The sequence below is a fragment of the Phodopus roborovskii genome, unplaced genomic scaffold (genome assembly GCF_943737965.1).
Source record: "Phodopus roborovskii unplaced genomic scaffold, PHOROB, whole genome shotgun sequence".
NCBI lineage: Eukaryota > Metazoa > Chordata > Mammalia > Rodentia > Cricetidae > Phodopus > Phodopus roborovskii.
In genome coordinates, this window is record NW_026126511.1 from 19,557,477 (window position 1) to 19,576,417 (window position 18,941).

The 18,941-nt window shown below is 44.0% G+C and overlaps 1 non-coding gene and 1 pseudogene across 1 annotated transcript; one reads left to right on the plus strand and one right to left on the minus strand.

The window, feature by feature from the left end:
- Positions 1–374: 374 nt before the first annotated feature.
- On the plus strand, positions 375–518 carry LOC127230526 (uncharacterized; annotated as a pseudogene).
- Positions 519–16,891: 16,373 nt separating this feature from the next.
- LOC127230535 (U6 spliceosomal RNA) lies at positions 16,892–16,997 on the minus strand. The gene has a single exon (XR_007835184.1). It is a non-coding gene; the product is annotated as a U6 spliceosomal RNA (small nuclear RNA).
- Between the last annotated feature and the right edge of the window lie 1,944 nt (positions 16,998–18,941).

Consider the following 18,941-nt stretch of genomic DNA (forward strand, 5'->3'; position numbering starts at 1 on the left):
TTTACATCAGCCAGTCTGTAATCTCAGACACTTGGAAGGCTGAAGCAGAAAGGTTGCAAGCAAAAGGCCTACACACTAAATTAAGAGTACTAGGGATATACTTGGCGGTAGAGGAACTTGTTAGTTACATGCAAGGCCTTGAGTTCAATCCCCAGCACTGAAAGAAAACATTACATATACATATGCATAAATATACATGTCTATATATAATTATGTTAGTGAATAAAAGACCAATAATTAAAAGTTTTAACCTAAACCAGGAATTGACACCTTATAACTTAAATACATAAATTATAAATGTAATATGCTGAAATCAATTTTCATATATTTGAACTTAATTCTGAATCATCTTTCTCTGTATGAAGGTCACTTTCATACTTACCAGGCTGGGGAGAGGCCATGAACATGAAGGTGATTTCCCAGGGTGAGGCTTATCCATTGCACTCCGATTTCCCCAACTTTTGGAAACTTCACAGCATATTAGTGGTAGTGGGGGACTGCATTCACTCTTTTCTTAAGTAAAAAAAAAAAAAAAAAAAAAAAAAAAAGGCACGCTCAAGGAAAAAAGACAAGGTCTAGAGATGGCTGAGTAGGTAAAGGCCCTTTGCTGTCAAACCTGACAAGCCCAAACCCCAAAGGAGAGTATAACTCCCACAACTGTCCTCTAACCACCCCCACACACTCTCACATATAAAATAATAATAGAGAAATATAAAGTATATAAAAGAAAGGAAACCACCTGATATTGGCAGCTTTGGCACTGAGTTACCAGAAGTGTCTGGAGTAACAGTCCTTTTGTACCTCGGAGGGAAAACCGTGATTCGTGGAACCCACCAGAACAGAGAAAGAAACCAACTTTTGTCAGTTTATCTAAGGGAATGGCTTGTCTTTGAGGATATCTGTGGAAATAGATGCCAAATTTGGGGTGTCGTCCATAAAAATAAGCCGGGGGGGGGGGGGGAACTTCCCACCACTACTAGGAGTATCTCAAAGTCTTCACAATCTGTCCCAAACATTTGCTGTACACTTACTGTATTGCCATTTGCATGAAAATGTAAATTTCTGGACATGTGGTGGTGGTACACCACTCCCATCCAAGTCCTGGGAGACAGAGGCAAATAGACCTCTGTGAGTTCAAGGCCAGCCTTGCCTCCCAGACAGGCTCCAAAGCTACAGAGAAACCCTGTCTTGGGGTGGGGGTGGAGGTAAATTTCTGTCACACGTACTCCCCACCACATTAGGGACCATTCATTTTAATAGCCAGGACTCTTAATGTTTTGTTTTTGTTTTTGTTTTAACTGTTTGGGAAATTGTCACCCTTTCTGGGTAAATCCTTGTAATAAGCTTCATGGACCTTAGGTTCACCCTAAGATTTTTTTTTTTCCCCAGACTGGCTCTTCACAGACACAAACAGTAACCCAATTGGCTTCATGCCTTAGCTTCCTAGATGTATCCAGTCCTGTGTGAATCTCTGGCCTGCTTTCCAGTTGTTTACACTGGCCTTGACCTGGCACTCACAGCCGTAGGGCACAATTTCTGGCATTTCCCACAGACTCCACCCACCTCAACTGCACACCAAGTCTGAGAAGGAAGAGCATTAGACTCAGAACCCAGAAGACTATTTGGAAAGAACTCTGGCTTACTAGGCGGTCAGACTTCAACGACTACTCAATAACCATCTAACATTTGCTGAACTTTGTGTTCAAGGCCCTCTGCTGAAAATGGCGAGTTTTACCAAAACTAGACGAGATTCCTACAGTTATGGAAGGAAGGAAGGAAGGAATGGCCAAAGTGGTCGGTCTTACAGAGAGAGAGCGTTTGTGATGGGCCACAGGGATCACACAAACTGGAGAGAGGGTAGGAGGGAAGACTCCTCCCTGAGTGTGGAGGCAATTTGAACCGTCTGTGACTGGCAACCTGATTCCATGACTGCTCCAATGTGCTATACAGACTTGGTGGGGCTGGCGAGTTGGCTGCGAGGTTAAGAGCACTCGTTGCTCTTGCAGAGGACCCGGTGGTTTCAATTCCCAGTACCCACAAGATCACAACCATCTGTAACCCCACTTCTAGACCCAACACCCTCTTCTGACTTCCCCGGGCACACCGGGGCACTCATGTGTTGCACACAGACATGCAAGCAAAACACTCAAACACATAAAATAAATAAATCTTTCTTCAAAAGACTTGTAGAAGAGTATCTGACCGTGCCATTTCTGGGGTTTGAGAATACAAGATGATGCACGGGTCTTTTGATTACGGCGCTTGTTTGATCGGTTTGGGCTGTAAGGATGCGCATGGATATGAGGTGATGTCCAACTAGACGAAAGAGGGCAGCACAGAAATCCATGAACTAGACTCGTAGAAAGGAGATTCCTCAGGTCAGCACACACAGAACGGCTCCGAGATAACACGAAGTGAGCGGAGAGGAAAGCAAGACCGCCCTCCCGAGTTTCGGTACCCTGGAGTACTGAGGCGAGGAGCCAAGAAAAACTGCCACTGGTAACTAAAATTAAAAAGTAGCCATTGCATTTGTTTTTTGTTTTTTTGTTTTTTTTTTTTTTTGTATATGCGGGGGGGGGGGTCAGTGTGGGTGGGGTGTGGCGTGAGCACTACTCCTGAGGACCACGTGTGCAAGTGCGGGGGAGTGGGGTTGTCAGAGGACAACTTGACGGACTCAGTTTTCTCCCTTCACTATAGAACTAAACACTGGGAGTCACGATCACTTCACTGGGGAATGTGAAACATTCTTGGGACCTCTGTCCTAATTGAAGAATGTTGTACACGTGGCTCGGGAAAGAATGATTAAAATAAAAAATCTTGAAATACAAATGGCATGGCAAAGAGACCCAGCATGACAAGAACTTCTGGCAGAAGGGAAGGAAGAAAGGGACACAGAATAAAAGGGCTGCATCTGAAAGATGTTGGTTCTCCTGCAGACTGGCCGTGCTTTGCAGCCAAGACGAAGCTGTAGCCCCAGCCCAGATGTCCACCTGAAAACAGCATAAAGCAGATGTGCAGGAGAAAGGGCAGGAAACCGTCATGACTCACTGTGCCTTCCTTCCTGCCTGACTGCCTGTCTGTCTCTACCTCTCCATGCGTGCTTGCGTACGTGCGTGCGTGCGTGCGTGCTACGTACAGCAGACTGGTCCCAAACTCACAGAGTTCCACTTGCTTCGTGCTTGGATTAAAAGAAAGCACCACCACACCTGGCTAATTTATTTTAATAGTATTTTTTTTTTTCTGTTCTTTTCTTGTTTCTGTTTTTTGGTTTTTCGAGACAGCCTTCCTCTGTATTGCTTCTCTGTATTCTCTGTCCTGGAACTAGCTCTGTAGACCAGGCTGGCCTTGAACTCACCACATGCTGGGACTAAAGGTGAGCGCCACCGTAACACCTGGCTTTAATAGTATTTTCTTTGAAGACTATAATATAGTTGCATCGTTCCTCTCTTCCCTTTCTGGCCCTCCCATGTGCTCTCTTTCAAAGTCATGGCCTCGTAAACTTTAGTTGTCGTTACAAACTCACATGAACACAACCTGCTCAGTCTGTACCATGTTACTTGTATGTGTGTGATTATGTCATGGCTGACCATTTGGTACTGGATAACCGATTGGTGTGAAGAGTATTTCTCCCACTCTCAGCATCCGTTGGTGGCAGTAACTCTGTCTGGGGTTGGAGCCCAGGGGAGGCCTCCCCCTTCCACATTAGCCTGTCTACTGGTGCTGTCCTTATTTAGGCAGCCATGTTGGTGAGATTTCAGGGGTATAGCCTCCCTGACATCTCTAGGAGACAGAATCTCACAGCAAACTTTCCCCCACCTCTGACTACTGTCTTCCCCTTCTTCCACAATGCTTCTCGAGCTGTAGACGCAGAAGCTGTTGTGTTTTTGATGTATCGTTTGGGACTGGGCTCCACACATCTTCATTTTGACAGCTGTGGTTTTCTGTAATGGTCTCTGTTGCAAAGACAAGTTTCTTTGATGAGGGCCAGTCATGATGTTTTAAAAATAAGTTTTATATGAAATAATTGGCTGGGTGGCTTTCAGTGACTCACTGCTTTGTTGCTATTGTTGGCCATGCAACGTATTTCCTAGTTACAGCACACCAGTATACCCGACTCACGCAGGACCAGGCATAAATTACATTTTTTAAATACAAAAAATTCAAAATGGGTGTGGTGGTATGTGCCCAGCAACCCCAGCATTTAGGAGGCAGAGGCAAAAGTGGATCTTTATATTCAAATTCAGACCAGCCAGGGTTGCAAAGTGAACAAAAGCAACAAACAAAATAAAATAAAATCCCAGAAGAATGCTATTGTGGTCCTCAGACATTGCTGGCTTCTCTCTCTCTCTCTTTATTTTACATAATCCTATTATCTAGGGGCCCTGGGCTTCCAGGAAAGCAGAACATCCCTGCTGGGTGACTTCAAAGAGAACTCAGGAGGCAGAGGCAGGTGGATCTTTGTGAGGTCAAGGCCAGCAGGGGCAACACAGTGAGACCTTATCTCAAAAAAACAAAACAAAAGAAACGAAATGAAAAGAAAACAAGTAAAGTATTACAGGAAGCCAGTTAAATTTTTAACCATCTTTTCAGAAAAACTCTTAGACATAATACTTCACCTTCCCTCTGATGGCATCAGAGATCAACTTTAACTGCCTCTCTGCCAGTCTGAGAAGGAAGAAAACCGGGCCAGGAATACCGCAGAAACGGGTTGAGTTAGAACCGTAGGAAGTCTCATAGCTTGATCACAATTGGGTCGCATCTTGCTTCTTGCCAAGCAGAGCTGACTGGCAGAGAAGTGCTACTGGAACCCATGGAGAAGGAAAGACAAGTCGGGAGCAGGAATCCATGAGATGCCGTGAGTGGTTCCTGGAAAGAAGGTGATGAAAGACCTGAAATACATCCAAAATGTGACAATCACAAGGCCTCACAGGAGCCATTTTCAAAGTTGTAGCTACGGTGGGGCACTGTCCACATTGCAGGGGCAGTCATTGCTCATTGGCAAAGCTTGACTACTACGTGAAGAGGAATTGAGGCCATAGCTATAGCAGATTGTAGTGTAGGTGTTGGTTCTGCAGATGAGAGCGAGTTGGCGGTGGATCTCCAAGTTTCTTGTCCCTGGCCTTCAAGTTCATAGGAGATCTCACGGGAGATAGCTCTGCAGCTCAACTGTAGTTGGTCATCCTGCAGGATTTGTTGCCAGGGAAACCTCAGCATGTCACCTGCTGACCTCTGCTGACCCAAAGCAGGCAGGATGAACCGGAAGTAATTCATTAGAGGAGATGGAAGTACTTGAAGAAACATGGGCAGGAGGCCCATTAGAATGGTAACATAGGGAAGCAGATGGAATTAAAGGAGGAGGATAGAAGAATTTTTTTTAAGCCATTAAGTAGGATGCTGTTGGCTACAGAGAAGAACAACTGAGGGGTTCGGCCTGGGAACTCAGCACTTACCTAGCATGGACAATTCTGGATTCAATCTGTAACACCATTTCCCCAGGGAGAGAAAGAGAGAGAGAGAGGGAGGGAGGGAGGGAGGGAGGGAGAGGGAGGGAGGGAGGGAGGGAGGGAGGGAGGGAGAGAGAGAGAGAGAGAGAGAGAGATTCTCAGCTCTGGAAAGGAGGAAAAATCCAAGTGAAAATGTTAAATCACAGAATAAGATATGTGATTTGCTCTCTCATGAAATTTAAAATAGGGGGAATTATTTGTATTTGTCAAGAACAAGAGGGTTGAGAATGTCTGGTGTGACATTTCAAAAGACAAAGGCAATGTCATGTGTGTTATACAGTGCTTTGTAAGATGAAGTTTTATAAGAAGATCATTTTGATTTTTGCATGAAAAATTAAGCACATGAAGAAAAGCGAGTCAGTTGAAAAGCAAGAACTAAATTTGTACCAACCAGCACTTCCTAAACAGGTAAGAAAAGATCACAAGAGTGAGCATTTTTAATGTCCTAACCTCATCTCATGAATGACAAGTGAATATAATTCTGTTTGCTACTTCTTGGAGCATTTTTAACTTGATTGGTTGGTTGGATATATGCAAAACTACTCATATTGAGTTAAGTTTACCCAAAGTAACTTTATAGTCACTACCTGGCTAAATTTGGCATGCTGTATGTTTTATTATTATTTCTTTTATTTTTTGAGATTATAATATGGTTACATTTTTTTTCTCCCTTTCCTCCCTCCAATCCTCCTCCTTTCTTTTTTTCAAATGCATGGCCTCTTTTTTTTTTTTTTTTTTTTTTTTTATTTTCATTAACCACTTCTGTGCTGTCTATATAAGCACAAGAGCATTTTTGAATCATTACAGGGTTTCTCTGTATTGCTTTGGAGCCTGTCCTGGAAGTAACTCTGTAGACCAGGCTGGCCTCGAACTCACAGAGATCTGCCTGTCTTTGCCTCCCCAGTGCTGGGACTCTAAGCATGCACCACCAATGCCCAGCTGTTTATTCTTTTTTTAAATGATTTGTTTGTACTTTATGCGTATTGGTGTTTTCCTGCATGTATGTTCCTGTGAGGGTGTTGGGTCCCGTGGAACAGGAATTACCAACAGCTGTGAGCTTCCTTGTAGGTGCTGGGAAATGAACCCAGGAAGAGCAGCCAGTGCACTTAACCTCTGAGCCATCTCTCCAGCCAGGGCTACACAGAGAAACCCTGTCTTGGGGGGGTGGGGGGGGGAGAAATCTCTTCTTCAGTTTTTGGCAATTCCATATATGTACCTCTAGCCTCCCCGCTGTGTGTGTGTTTGTGTGTGTGTGTGTGTGTGTGTGTGTGTGTGTGTGTGCTGAGTCTAGTCAGTTAATGGTGCCTTATGAAAGGTTGACTAGTCATGACTCAGTCTGGTGCAGGTAACCATGCATAAGTGTAATGGTCATGAGTGTAACGTTCATGACATGTCCAGAAGATTGCATTTCACGATACCCTGCACACACAAGAGCATTCTAGCATTTTATAAATGTTCTGTCAGGTCTTTTTATTTCTATGCAACTAAATCAGTCATTTCAAATTTATCCTATCTTCTAAATGACACATAATTAAATTTTCCCAGCAATGCACTTTAGCCATAAGCTATCAGTGCTTCACCAAATGATCAACCCTTGCCCATTGATTGCTTATCAGTTCTTAACTACAAAGGCCAATTTTTATGTTCTTTTCCCTCTCATTCAGCTAGCAGCATGTTAGCCATCACCTTCTCAGTCTCATATGGAGAAATCTCCCCAGTACACAAGATAAGCAACACGACTTGTATCCAGAGGCCAGTAAGTATACATCATCCTGAGTCTGGAACAGAGTAACAGGTGTATTTCATTTGATCCTCCATTTAAAATTCAGGCAATTCCCAACAGACTGTGGTCTGGCTTATACTTTTCACAGCCCAAAGAAGGAAATGATCTATGTTCAGTGGAAATCATGCTGTGAACATTTCCTTACTATCTTTGCCCGACACAGTGATCTGAAGGGTGATACACATCGTGGTGCCCAACTGTCTGCTAAGGCAAACGTTCTGAGCATGTTTATGGTAATCTTTGCTAAGTTAAATGTATTAAATGCACACTAGAGGGGTACTGGGATCCAACCCAGGGCCTCATGAAGGCTACACAAACCCTTTACCACAAGCAGGGTAGAAAAATACAAGTGAAATGTCTCAGCAAGTGAAGATGCTTGTTGTACAAGCCTGGTAATCTGGGTTCGATACCCCAAACCCCTGTAAGGTGGGAGGATGGAACCAAGTATGTGAAGCTGTCTTCTGAGCTTCACCACATGCCTTAGCATGAGTACCCTCCTCCACATCATCAGTACACACACATACACACACACACACACACACACACACACACACACACACACACCACTTTACTAATACAAATAATAAAAATTCAGGTGTTCCTTGGATTGCAGTAAGACTATGTGATAACTGGAAAATATGGTATAGTATTATAGAATTCAAACCACTCCTGCTTCTAAAGCCCAACCTGCCATTGAGATGCTACAAAGCCAGTCCTAACACCACAGGGTCTCTGGACTAGCAAAGCAGCCCAACACTGAAAACCTCTGACTTGGATCCACTCCAACTAAACAGTATGGGAGGGGACAGGAAGAGGAGCAACTTAACAGGCATGGAGACAGAAGATGTGGCTCAGACAATTTTGCTCTAGGCTAATCACCAGAAAAATATATATGGTCAATAATCAAGCCTATCCAAAGCATAAGCCGACTACAGCGCCAGCAAGGCAGGAGTAAATAAGGTCTACAGGACCTCTGCCCTCAAAGACCTTGCCAGCTTGAAGGTCAACAAACATTATCCAAGAAAATCAAGATTCTTGTCTTAGTATCAGATGGCTTTTATTTCCAGTTCTGGGAGTTATTTCTACAAAGAAAGAAGCAAGCCAAAATTGTGAAACATTTTTATTATAAACAAAATAGAGGACTGGAGGTGTAGTGCCATTGTTGGAGCTTTCCCAGAATGCTCTACGCCTTGTGTCTGGTCCCCTGATCACACAAAGCCAGCTCCAATGGCAGGTGCCTATAATCCTGGTGAAGGTGCAAAGACCAGGAGTTCAAGGTCAAGGTCATCAGCTACAGAGAGAGCTTGGGGCCAGGGTAGACTATTTTGAGAATATTTTTAAAAGAAAAAAAAGGAATAAGAAACAGAGAAAGTAATTTTTGTTTTGTTTTCTTTTGTTTTCTCTGTGGCTTTGGAGCCTGGCTGCCCTGGCGCTTGCACTGTCGACCAGGCTGGTCTTGAACTCGTAGACATCCACCTGTCTCTGCCTACTGAGTGCTGGGACTAAAGGCAAGCACCACCACTGCCCTGCAAGAGAAAGGAAATGTAAAAGCACATTTTTTCCCCTTCAAACATTCGAATCAGCAGAGTCCTTAAACATACATACTTCCAGAATTTAGAAACATATGAACACCCTGTTGTTGTGGCAGTTATGGTATGCACTCGTGTGAGCCCAACATTCAGGAGCTAAGCTAGGACTTCCAAGCCAGAAGATCTTGTTTCAAAAAAGGGTAAAAAAAAGGCATGAAGGGCCGATGTGGTGGTGGCACATGGTGCCTTTAGTCTCAGCATTAAGGAGGCAGAAGCAGTCAGACCCCTCTGAGTTCAAGGTCAGCCTGGTGTACAGAGTGAGTCCCAGGCCAACCAGGGCTCCACAGAGAAACCCTGTCTCCAGAAAGCAGAAAGGAAGAAAAAGAAAGAAGAGAGGAAGAAAAATTTAAATTTAAAAAGCAATGTTCACTAGAGATAAGTCATATTCAAGGAAAAATATAAAATATACTTTTAAAATAAGATGGCACAGAACAAATTCAGTTTTTAAGAACAAAATTTACAGAATAATTCCATCCAAAATTCTATTTTACATTCTGTTAAGTGGGGGGGGGCACACATTTGCTATTGAATTTAGATCTTTCAGCTTGGAGGCAAATGTCTTTACCCTCTGAGTCAGCCCACGTCAACAAAAATTCTTTGTACAATGGCTCTGATTTTTTGCATTGTTGCTATTACAAGCTGGATGTCATTTATTCTAATTTCTTTATAGTAAGCATATTTCTTTTATTTGCGTACTTGTCATCAATTGTGTTTAGATTCTAGGGTGTTGTCTTGTTTTGTTTTACTTTATTTAGTTTTATCTGTCTGATTATTTGCTATCATTTCGGGAATTAAAATTAGAGTCTCACACATACTAAGAAAACACTCTGCTACTGAGCACAGATTCCCCCACCACCACCAACTAGCTTTTAATCTAGAAAATTCTCCTCCAAGCAGGGGCTATGGTATAGAACACCATCACGAATTATGAACACTTCAGCTTTTAGCTCGACTCTAACAGTCTTCGTTGGAGGAATACTAGAAGGCAGTCAATGCTCCCTGCACAGCTCTGTAGCTGAGATTTTGCTTTGCAAAAAATTCTGATAATGCTGAATATTAGCTATATGTTGTGATTTGATATCCATAACTTTGTAATAATTGGCATAACAGTGAGAAATTGTCTCCAAAGAAACCAACCAAGGGTCCAAGAACAGGAACACAAAAACACCGTTTGGAAGCAGTGCCTGACTCACTTTCTCTGTTATAATCCTGAAAATGAACATAAAAAGACATACAAGAAGCCAAGGGACAGAAAATTTACCTCTCAGCTAAGGGATAAGAAAAGTGAGGGCTCCTGGGACAGAACTGTCACCTAAGCAGAGAACGCACTACTTACACACACACATAAAGCCACGTGTTCCTACTTACCACACTAACTTGTAAAGAGAGGGTGAACATGGAAAGGGGGCAATCAGCATCTCAGCTCACCTCTCAAGCCCTCCTGCTTCTCCCCTTCAAAGGCCCTAATATATGCCCTTCCTACTTTCTCAATGGGAAGTTTTCTTTCATTCACTCTCTTTCAAATAGCTGTCCATGTGTTTATCTAAATCTTCAGCTCTTACAGCATGAGCCTAGGAGAGGGCATCAACAGGGCTCAGAGGGTGACAACATTTGTCATATAAGCCCTATGACCTGAGTTCCCTCTCTGGAACACACAGTGGATGGGAAGAACTCCCCAGAGTCTTCCTCTGACCTACACACACACACACACACACACACACACACACACACACACACACCACATATGCGCACATACACACGAAAGAACTTTTTCACAGAATAACAGCAATTCAGTTGGGCAGAGGTGGCACAAGCTTTTAATCCCAGCACTTGGCAGGCAGGGATCTCTCTGAGTTCGAGACCAGTCTAGTCTAGTCTATAAAAGCTGGTTCCAGGACAGGCTCCAAAACTACAGAGAAACCCTGTCTCAAAAAACAAACAAACAAGCAAGCAAACAAAAAAAAAGAATAGTAGCAATATTTGGCAGGGACAGATGGCTCAGAAGTTAAGAGCACTGGCTGCTCTTTTAGAGGACCCTGGTTCACTGCCCAGGACACACATGATAGCTTGAAACTGTCTGTAACTCCTGTTCCAGGGGATCCAACACCCTCACACAGACATATATGCAGGCAAAACACCAATGCACATAAAATACAAATAAATAAATTTTAAAAGGAATAGAAACAATTCTTAAGCCCAGTCAGTTTTGGTTTTTAAATGATCATTTCTTCATACATCATAAATTCTGTTTTAAAAAAGAAAAGTAAAATGTTGGTATCTTCAGAACAAGGTGCCTGGAAAGAAAGCACAGGCCACAGTAATGGTCCCTTGGCCTTTTGCTGAGCGTTCTCGGGTGCTATGGTTAGCCACTTTCTTTTTAGTGTTTCTTTTCCACTTGTTATAATTCAGTAATGGGCTGGGTTCTTAGAAAAACAGAAAAGAAGACATGGGCTTATAAAACAGAATCCCAATTTGGACTTAAAATGCTGACAGAGTGTCCCGTGACTGCAATTCCTGTCCCCTCAGAGCAGGGTTCCTTTTCATGTCATGGGAGAGTTCAGGGAGGGATCATGAGAGAAGGGACAGACAGTGACTAAAAGGGGGCATCAGGTTTCAACACTGGGGCTCTGAATTGTTCCTAAGGTCCCCAAACTGAGTTCTGCAGTGGAAGAGACTGCTGACTCAGCACACTTGAAAGGACAAAGGCGAGGTCCACAGACCCCATAGGGCTTCCACTGAGAGTCAGGCCAACAGCTGAAGGACCCAAACCAAGCTATCCCGGACAGGGGGAGAGGCTGAATCATAGGAATTGTGATCTAACAGGAAAAGAGGGGAAATTTCTTCCTATACACCAACACTCCAGGAAAACAACAAAATTGGGCAGCCACATCTTGTGATGATCGGGTTTGGGGGTGGAAAAAAAAAATTGGAAAGCAGCTCTTTCAAAACAAAAATTTTCAACTGGACATAGTGGCAGACACACATACAGAAGAATACATTTTTCCTGATTCAGATTCATTTTGCTTTTAGCCACAAACACACGAAATACTGAATGCTGGTGTTGTCTACCCCGTGGAGCTAAGAGAAAAGTAGAAGTTTACATTTGTTTTTTATTCTTGATCTTAACTTCTAACCTAAGAGTTTTGAAAAGCATCCTAGACTGGTACACAAAGTGATGTCCCAGAGTAACACTTGACATGCAGGCCGTGATGGAAGTCAGAGACCATCTCAGACCTCTGAGGGGAGAGGGAGCTTCCATTGTTGAATCCTGCCTTGCAGACAAACCCCACTGCTGTTGGTGGGAATGAGTTGTCCCCTTCGCGGTTCTTATTACCCAGATGACTAGATCTGATGGAACTTAAAGTTCCCAGAAGTTAAGACTTAGGGCACAAGGCATTGCTTCTGGGTCGGCAGTCAGTCAGCCCAACAAGCGCCTGTGGCCTCCAGGAAGTGTGTGTAAAGAATGCAGCCTGTGGATTCAGTCCTCGGGCAGTTAGAGGCCAAGAGTTTCCCAAACACTGGGGACTCAAAAGCCTTCACTGGTGTCTCTTATTGATAAGGAGCCACCGTAGTGACTGCACACTCGGATATTAGGGGAAGGAGGGAGCAAGAGATTGAATCACAGGTTAGTGACAGGACAGGTATTTCTAGGTCCTTACTGCACAGCACAGCCATATAGGGAAGTGTAAAGCTAACTAGGCCAGCGCAGCTTTTCCTCCTTACCTAATTTAGCCATTTAGGGCCTCCTGTCCCACTCCGTCTCAGAAGCAGGGACCGGGGAGATTAAAAGGGAAAAGGGCATAATGGAATTATACTGGCCACTTTTCTGTCTTGACGGAAAGACGCCAGCTTGTGTATTTCTCTCCATCCCTGCACCTGCTCAGCATTTCAGTGTGTGACATTTCACGAAAATATACACAGCTGAAAACAGGCAACCGTCAGAACTGATCTGAGAAGCTATGGCACTAAGTTGTTTTGTTTTCTAAAAGGCCCTTTCCTCCTTTTTCTCTTAATGCTCTTCAAAGAGAAGAGTTGACAGATTTTTTTTTTTTCTTGTACTTTTTTTTTTTCAAATAGGAACCCCACACTGGTCTCAAATTCTAACTAGTCAAGGATGACCTTGAACACCTGATCATCCTGCTCCACCTCCAGATGACTGCAATTTACATACATATATATAAATTAAGGATCAAATGATTTTTGAGCAGGAGAATGCATTTGGGGTGAGGAAAGATACTGGCTTATATGTTTATATTCATTTTAAAACCTGCTTAGTGTTTTATCCTGTGATGTTTCTATGTTGTAGATGTGCCTGGTGGCTCAGACCTGTACTCCAGGTACTTGGGAATTAGTTGAGGAGCTGAAATAGGATTACTGCTAGAAGTTTGAGGTCAGGGTGGGCTACCTTGTGAGTTCCTAGCCAGTGTGGGCTACAGAGTAAGCTTTCCCTGATCCCTCTCTCCCAACCCTATTGTCTCAAAAACAAAAACAACTAAAAGATTAGTATCACCAACTAATCTTTCCAGAGCTGCCAAATATATACTTAAGATGTGGGTCAAAATTCTTACAGTGTTCAATACAAGCAGCTAGAAAATATTGGAACTTCTGGAATGCAGATGATGCCAGATGTTCATTATCTTGAAAGGAAAAGACACCATAAATACCAACCACTAACTGGAAGAGCATCCTCCGGGCCAGTCATGGTCCTCATGGTTTCCATACATTATCACATTAAATCTTTACAGTAAGCTGCAGGGCAGGTGTAGCTTTTCCTACTCTCCAAGGGAGGGACAGGAGTTCCTAGAGATGAAGTATCTTATGCAAGGAATTCTCATTAGCAAGTGCACTAAACTCAAGTCTATGTGGTTATGTGTGTGCTCCAAGCCACCGTTTTCTACTTCCTCATTAGTCAGGTTCAGAGGGAGGGAAACTCACTCAGATGCATGCACTCGGACAGGAGGCTCTTTGCAGAATTCTTCAGTCTCAAAGTGCTCTCTTCTGTGCAGTAGTTTTTGTTTGGTTGGTTTGGTTTTTGATTTTCGAGGCAGGGTTTCTCTATGTAGCCCTGGCTGTCCTGGAACTTGCTCTGTAGACCAGGCTGGCCTCGGACTCATAGAGTTCTGGGATTCAAGGCATGTACCACCACTGCCCTGCTTGTATTGAATTGTGTTGTTCTTTATTTCCTTCCATTTTGCAGACTGCAGCTCATGCAGCTCAGGCTAGCCTGGAACTCACTATATGACCTGAGGATAACCTTGAGCTTCTGATCCCCCTGCCCCTACCTTCCCAGTGCTGGGATTGCAACTAAATACTACACCCAGTTTTATGCTGTGCTGGGGATCCAGTGCCTCGTGTATGCTAGGCAAGCACTGAACCCATTAGCCCTTTTGTTGTGTTTTAGTTACTTCAGTAGCCCAGACATGAATTCCAACAGATAGCTAAGCTCAGCTACCTGTTAGCGAGTGCAGAGAGCAGGAAAGCAGTAAAAGAAAGCCTAGATTGTCACAGTGGGATTTTATGATATTCATCTTTGCCTCTGTAAGAAAAAGATTCAAGCCAAAAATCTCGAGTAATACCGTAAAATGTAATGGATCAGTGACATGGTTCAGGCATAGCGCTTGCCTGCTAGTGTCAGATGAGTTGCTTCCTTCAGTCGCATATCAGCCAGTTCTGTAGCAGCTACTGTGGCACGGGGACTGAATTGTGTCTTACACTCACTCTCAGAAAAAGAGGAAGAATAATGGTGGTGATGAGCCACACATGATGAGAAACACCAGAATTAGTCAAGAAATGGAGTTCTCATTTTCATACAGACTCTAAGATTCTAAATCAAAGTATATGAGCGCTTGGGGCACGGGTTCTAGGTTAGTCAATCTTGGAAATACTACTACGTTTAACCTTGACTGAATTGCAGGCATCAAAGATTGTAGAATATACTTCCAAGAACTCTGGGGACAGCAGTAAGAAACAGAAACCAAATTAGTGAGTTGCCTTTTGTTTTTCCGTTTGTTCGTTTTGAGACAAAGTCTCTCTAGGTAGCCCTAGCTGTCTTGCAACTCTCTTTGCAGATCAAAGGACCACTCTCTGATGCCTTGGAGTGATCTCATAGGGGAGCCCTTTGAGGACAGAGGAAACCCATGAGTGGGGAAATGAAGTAAAGGGACAGGAAGAGGGTGTGGCTCAGTGGATCGAGTACTTGCCATGTATCATAACATTGAGTTCAGAACCCAGCATCCAGTCCAGAAAAGCTGGGCACAGCAGCACACTTTTAGAACCCCAGTGTGGGAGGGGCAGAGGCAGGAGGGTTCCCCGAGCTTAACAAGCGTGCAGCTTCAGTGAGAAACCGTGTCTCAAAATCCAAAGATAAAGAGTGAGCAAAACAGCCTCACATACACATACATGCCTGTACATGCATGCTGCGAGAGTGAACACACACGCGCGCGCACACACACAAAGAAACTAAGCATGGTACTGAGTTCATGCTGCAATCCCAGCACTAAGAGGCTGAGCAAGGGAGATTACTGTGAAACTGGAGTCAGCCTGGGCTACACAGGGAGTTTGACGGCAGCCTGGACTACACTGTAAGAGTAAAGCATAAAGAGCAAAGCAATTATGTACGCCGTTGACGTTTTCTAAGTGGTTGAGGAAAGGCAAACAATGCCGTGTACCACCTAACTACGGAGCAATGATATCCACTTTGCTATGAAGTCCTAATTTGGAAAATGCTGAGGATTCTATCAAATTATACTATAGGGCAGATGAGGAGACGGGGCGGGGGCGGGGAGGGGGGTTTGAGAATGGTCAGAGGGCGATCGTATCCTGTTCTGGAGCAGGAAGTGGGTAGACAGTAGTTGAAAAGGCTCGTTGCAGCCACAGCCTGCAATGGTTAATCTAATGAAATGCACATAACTTCCAAATGAATCAGCTAAAGCATTTGATAAAAGTCTGCTTCTAGAGGACCAGAAAATAGAAGGAAGACGTGTTACTTTTCTCATTGCTGGAGCAAAACTACCTTAAGGGAGAGTTTGTGTTCCCAAGGCAGAGGTGCGTTCTACCATGAGGGGGACAGATGGCGGCAGCTGTGGGACTGGTCAGTTGGTATGAGCAACCAAGAAGCAAAGAGAGATGGAGAGCCGTGGGCTCACATCTTTCTCGCTTTCATTCAGTCTGGAACCCTAGCTCATGGGGTAGGCTCACAAATGTCTAATGTTGGTCTTCCCTTCCCAGTCAATCTTTCTGAACACTACTCTTGTTTATTCCTGGAGAATCACAGCTCAAGCAAGCAGGAAACCCTCTCATTTTAACTGTCACATCAAAGATGAGTCTACTGTCACACATACAGCACAAGAGGCTATCGACACGCCTAAGGAGAAGAATGCACCAAATCTCTATAAAGGAAGGGCTAGCCATGGGAGTGCCTGGGATACTACAATAATTCGAAAGGGACGTTAAATCCAGAGCTCAAGAAAGAAGAAAATTCATAAAGCAAGGACAGGACATCACAGAAGCAAGTGGGCGTGTCCGTGTTTCAAAGGGAGCTAAGTGAAACCCTAGGCAGGGAAATGTATTACTGGGCTTTCCAAGGGACTTACAGAGCATTTACTTGAGCCCCATGTCAGGACCAAGAGCAAAGTACAGTCTATAAAACCCTACTGTGCTCACTTAAAGTCCTCAACAGAAGCCACTGTCCTTGAGTTCTCGTGAGTTCCCATGCAATAATTACAAAGTTATTAGCTGGCTAACTCCTGCCTCTCAAAAATGCCAACGGTTGTGTTCTCAGTGGGAAGACAGGGAAAGGAGAGGCAAAGTGGCTGTAAGAAGAAACAGAATTAGAGGGTAAAGCCTCTGAAGACTGCTGGCGATGCGACGGCATGAATAGCTGTTAGGCAAAACGCAATAGTTTGGGGGTTAATTATATTCTAAAGCCGCATGAAATTCATGCTTTTGAAAAATACCCATCCAACATCTCTACTATCATTTCTTTTTTCTTTTTCTTTCTCCCTTCCTTTCTTTTTTTCTTTCTTTAATGCTTCATGAATTTGCATGCCATCCTTACTCAGGGGCCATGCTAACTTCTCTGTATCATTCCAGTGTTAGTCTATGTGCTGCCGAAATGAGCACTCCACTATCATTTTTGTTTCCTTTTTTTTGTTTGTTTTTGTTTTCTGAGACAGGGTTTCTCTGTGTAGCCCCAGCTATCCTGGAACTCGCTCTGTAGACCAGGCTGGCCTCGAACTCAGAAAGCTCCACCTGCCTTTACCTCCTTAGTGCTGCGATTAAAAGTGTGCGCCGCCACCACTCGGCTGACTTCCGATTTTTATTATGCATTTGTGAATATCTGTAGTCCTGGAAGCATTATAAGTTTCGTATTTGTGCTTGGGGAAGCTAGGCGACAAAAGTCCCCATTTCAAACAAGGTGGAAGGTGAGGACTGCACTAAAGATGTGCACTGTGGCATCCATCCACCTTCCTGAGGGCAAGGGGTATTGGGAGGAAGAAAAAGAGAGAGGGGGTCAGCGAGTGAAGGCTACCATACAGCAGGTAGAGGGCCGACCCCGGACAGCGGTAATAACAGTGAAGGATGGGAGAATGGAAGCTAGGAATAGTGGCTCATGTCTACAATCTTAGTTAGCACTGAGGAGGCTAAGGCAGCAGATTTGCCAAGAGTTTGGGGCCAGCCTGGTCTACATAGTAAAAGTCTGTATAATAATAATAATAAGGCCATGCCTTTACGTGGGTATAAGTGTGCATTTAGGTTGTGGAGCTAGAAAGGGGATCTGGAAAGGGTGAAGAAGGAGTTTCTATGTCAGGGAGCAAGAGAAAACAATAGAATACACGACTACCGGGGCAGACTGCTAGAAATAATGGGGACAAGAGTTGGGAGGGAAGATGATGGATCAAATTGAACTGCGTATGAAAATGCCATAAGAAAACCTATTACTAGCAAACAGAACAGTTATGAAAGCTCTACTCATGATAGCTACCACATATGCCCAGATCTGTACAAAGCAGCCACCTAATCTCACCCCTGGACCACCTAGAGCCCCTCGAGATACTCATATCACCCCCATCTTACCAAGATGAGACTTCAAAATGACGATGACTTCCCAAGGTGAGCTGGCAAATCTCAGGGTTTTAAATATTCATATGCTTGATTATTTGAATGTAAACAGGTGTGTGTGTGTGTGTGTGTGTGTGTGTGTGTGTGTGTGTGTGTGCACATATGCACATGGGAACAAGTGCCTGTGGTGGCCAGAGGCATGAGATCCCCTGGAGCCAGAGTTACAGATGGTTGTGAGCTGCCTGATGTAGGAGCTGGGAACTGAACTCAGGTCCTCTAGAAGAGCAGCAAGTGCCCTTAACCACTGAACTATCCCTCCGACCCCAAATCTCAGGGTTCTAACACAAGTTTCCTGATTCCAAGCAGTTCACAGCTCATTGGCACTCAGTGAACTCAGGGCACAGATTGGGGAGAGATGCTCTGCCCACAAAGTCCCATCTTCCTCTTTATAGGATGCTTTTGCCTCGTGCAATATAAAAAATTAAATAAGACCAGCACTAAAAAGCCATACTTCCAACTCCCAAGATATTTCTTTCTTAGAGAGCAAGAGAACAGAAAACTGTGACAGGAATGGCATGTGTTTTAGGTTAGATCACGTTTATTTATTCGTGGGGGATGGGCGTGCACACATGCCACAGCACATGCGTGGAGGTCCGAGGATAACGTGGAATCAGTTTTTCACTTGGTGTGTCCCATGGTCAAATTCAGCTCATCGGGCTTGGTGGAAGTAGTCATCACATTGGAATATTGTCCCAAATGGCACATTTTTAAGTGAGTCCAACAAAAGATAGTGAGACCTCCAACAGTCAAAGAAATTGGCTGGGCAAAGAAAGAGGATCTTGGGGACAACAAGGGCTCATAGAGGAAAGGGAAGCAAGCGCCTGTAAGGAGTAAGGTTTTTCCACCCGCCGCCTGGTCTCCCATCAAGCCTCTAACAGGCTGACTGACCAATCTGGTTGGTGTGTTCCCATTAAGAAAGGCAGTTTTTCAGGCCTGCCTCCTCTA